The 3,648-nt window shown below is 37.7% G+C and overlaps 1 long non-coding RNA gene across 1 annotated transcript in view; it reads right to left on the reverse strand.

Annotated features, from left to right (window-relative positions):
* Window positions 1-3,076, reverse strand: part of LOC116079268 — a 19,166-nt gene extending 16,090 nt beyond the window's left edge. The window contains exon 1 of the long non-coding RNA XR_004113853.1: window positions 3,004-3,076. This is a non-coding gene — a long non-coding RNA (uncharacterized LOC116079268). The remainder of the gene's footprint in view (window positions 1-3,003) is intronic.
* Window positions 3,077-3,648: the final 572 nt, after the last annotated feature.

A 3,648-nucleotide genomic window follows, 5' to 3' on the forward strand; every position in this document is an offset into this window, starting at 1 on the left:
AGTTAATCTCCGCAACTCCTCCCGTGGGTATTTGATTCCCCCTTTTAAGAAGGAATGAAATGTCTTCCAAGGAAATCACCATCCCTGATCTCAAACTGTACTACAGAGCAGTAGTGGAAAAAAAAAAATAAAACAGCATGGTACTGGTACAGAGACAGACAAGTCAATCAATGGAATAGCATTGAAAATCCAGAAATAAACCCAAACACTTATGGACAACTGATTTTTGACAAATAAGCCAAAAACATACAGTTCAAAAATGAAAGCATCTTCAATAAATGGTATTGGTCCAACTGGCAGTGTATATGTAGAAAAATGAAAATACGCACGTGATTATCACCCTCCACAAAGCTCAAGTCCAAGTGAATCAAGGACCTCAACATAAAACCAAATATATTGAGTCTAATAGAAGAGAAAATGGGAAGGAGCCTCCAAATCATTGATTGACACAAGTGGAAATTTCCTAAGCAGAACTCCAATGACTCAGGCTCTAAAATCAACAAATGATAAATGGTACTTCATGAAACTGAAAAGCTTCTATAAGGCAAAAGACACAGTCAATTGGACAAATCAGCAATGTACAGATTGGGAAAAAATATTTACCAACCCCACATGTAACAGAAGGTTAGTATCCAAAATGTACAAGGAACTCCAGAAGCTACCCTATAAAAAAAATAAAATAATAAAATAAAAATGAGGTAAGGAGTTAAACAGAGAGTTCTCAACTAAGGAATACTGAATGGCCAAGAAGCACCTAAAGAAGTAACCAATATTCTTAGTCATCAGGGAAATACAAATCAAAATGTCCCTGAGATTCCACATAATACTAATCATAATGGCTAAGACCAAAAACTCAAGAAATAGTAGGTGCTGGAGAGGATATAGAGAAAGAGGAACATTCTTCCATTGCTAGTGGGTAGCCAGCTAGTACAACCACTCTGGAAATTAATCTTGTGGTTCATAAGAAAATTAGAAATAGTTCTACCTGAAGAACCAGCTATACCACTACTAGACATATACCCAAAAGAAGCTCTAATATATAATAAGGTCACTTGCTGTACTATGTTCATAGCATCCACATTTATACTAACCAGAAGCTGGAAACAACCCAGATGTCCTTCAACAGAGGAATGGATACAGAAAATGTGATACATTTATGTAATGGAATTCTACTCAGCTATTTAAAAGGATGACTTCACAAATTTGCAGGCAATTGGGTGGAACTACAAAATATCATCCTGAGTGAGGTAACCCAGACCCAAAAGACATACATGGTATATAATCATTAATAAATGGAGATTAGCTCAAGTGCTCAGAATACCTATGATGTAACTCAGACCATATGAAGCTTAACAAGAAGGCAAAAGTGTGGATGCTTCAATCCCACTTAGAAGGAAGAACAAAATAATGATGGGAGGCAGAAGGAAGGAGGATTCTGTGAGGGAGAGGTGAGGTGGAAGGGAAAATGGGGGGGCAGGTTTAGCTATGGGAAGAGACAGGAGAGAAGTTCAGAGGGCCAGAAGAATGGATAGAAGTGGATAGCATTGGGGGTGGGGAAAGGGGTGGGCAATTCAAAATTCCCAGATGTGAGGGATGTAAGGGACTTCCAGGACCCAATGGGGATAGCAGCTGAAATACCCAACTTAGGAGAAATAGAACCTGAAAAGATGACCCCTAGTTGATAGACATGGCTTCCAGTTGAGGGAAGGGGTCAAATACCCATCTCAAAATCTTCAACCCAGCTTGTTCTTATCTAAAGGGAATGCAGGGCCAAAAAATAAAGCAGAGACTGAAGGATAGGCCTTTCAGCCACCACCCTACATTAGGATCAATCCCACCAGCAGACCAAAGACACTATTACTGATTCCAAGAACTGCTTTTAGACAGGAGCCCAGTAGGGATCTCCTCTGAGAGTCTCTGCCAGCACCTGACAGATAGATACAGACAATTCACAGCTACCTATTGGACTGAGCCAGGGACGCCAATGGAAGAGTTATAAAGAACTGAAGGAGCTGAAGGGGTTTGTAACCTCATAGGAAAGACAACAAAGGGAGATGCTAAAGGGGTGAGGCAGGAGTGGGTGGGTGAATGGGGAAGTACCCTCTTAGAGGCAAAGGGGAGGAAGTTGGGATGGATGGTTTCTTGAGGGGAGACAGAGAAGGACAATGTTTGAAATGTAAATAAATAAAATAATCAATAAGGAAAATAAAGAATTGCAAAGCAATTTTGTATAATGGAGACTTGAATTTCGAAGTTTAAGAGAGAAACAAAACCTGTACAGCAGCAAGCAGCTAGTGTAATGTTTTTTAAGTTAATTCAGTTGGTCCTTGTCTCCCCCATTATATGGTGACTCCATTCTCATTATATACCTACTTGCTCTTAGGAATAGGGGAGTCATGCTCTTAAAATTGCTTCTTGTAGTCTGGGGCTGATGACATCCATTGGAGTACCCTAAGAAAATTAGATATTGACCATGTCCTGGAAGAGCTAGCTGCATCATTTGCTGTCTGTTTTCTGTGTAATGGAAAGGTGCCAGGCTTAGCTGGAGTCCTGGCTAGGACCATCAGTAAGGGTGGAGCAATTGAGCTAGCACTTTCAAGTAGTTCTGATGAATAATTTTAAGAAAACAAACTACTGAGGTAGTCTATGAAGTTGGATAACCTGGACTAATTGTGTTCTTTTCATCAGTGTCTTATCCTTTTGCTCTGAAAACTTCACAACCTTTAAAAGTAATAAAATTTTCTGTATTAACATATATGTATGGAATGTGCAAGATCAGTAAACTTGATTGTCTGCTCTATGTTTGAGCAGATATAAGGCATCAAACTTTATGAGTCCACCTGTATTGTATAGCCAAACTGTAATATAAATCTCTATCCATGCCATATAAAAGGATGGCATGTAATAATAAATCTTGAGGACTCTGTAGACAACACGATTCATTGCATGCACACAGCCATTCATGTCTCAGAACTCATATGGAGGGATCAATGTTCATGTTACCTGTTTTATTGTTCTTCATGTTTTCTTCCTTTATATCTGCAACAAATATTTTGAGAAGGTCTCCTATGGTAAAAACTAATCTTTATTAATTTTGAAGTAACCCACAGCTTTTCACTTCCTGTTGAAAAAAAAAATAACCTCTCACCCAATGCAATATAATCCTTTATTCAATTCAGCTTTTATTGCATATATAGAATGATTGCATTTAGCAGTCCTTTCTAAACTCAATTGTTTTTCAGCAGCTGTGCTTTCTGCTTCATTGAAAAATTTAAAAATGTAAACCAGATAAAGCATTATTTAATCTCTCTGGGAGATCCCACATCCCCCTTCTCTTCTATGATAATTTCCTTTAAAGTTTAGTTAGATCTTTTTTACAACTCTTTGACTTGTAATTATATTCAATCATATAGATATATTTTAAAGGTATGCTCGTAACAGGTTTATGCCATAATATCTAAAAAATTGTTGTATTCTGTTGACTACGTATACCTGAGCATCTTTACCTTCAATCTGAAAAGGCATCTTTAAGATATCCATTATTTTTAATAAGTGTGCAATCACAGAATTAGTGTTTTCAGAATACAAGGCAAAAGTCCTTGAAATCTTGATATGACCTTGTACAAAACTCAAGTCCATGTGGATCAA

This window comes from Mastomys coucha, unplaced genomic scaffold (assembly GCF_008632895.1).
Source record: "Mastomys coucha isolate ucsf_1 unplaced genomic scaffold, UCSF_Mcou_1 pScaffold5, whole genome shotgun sequence".
In the NCBI taxonomy this organism is placed as follows: domain Eukaryota; kingdom Metazoa; phylum Chordata; class Mammalia; order Rodentia; family Muridae; genus Mastomys; species Mastomys coucha.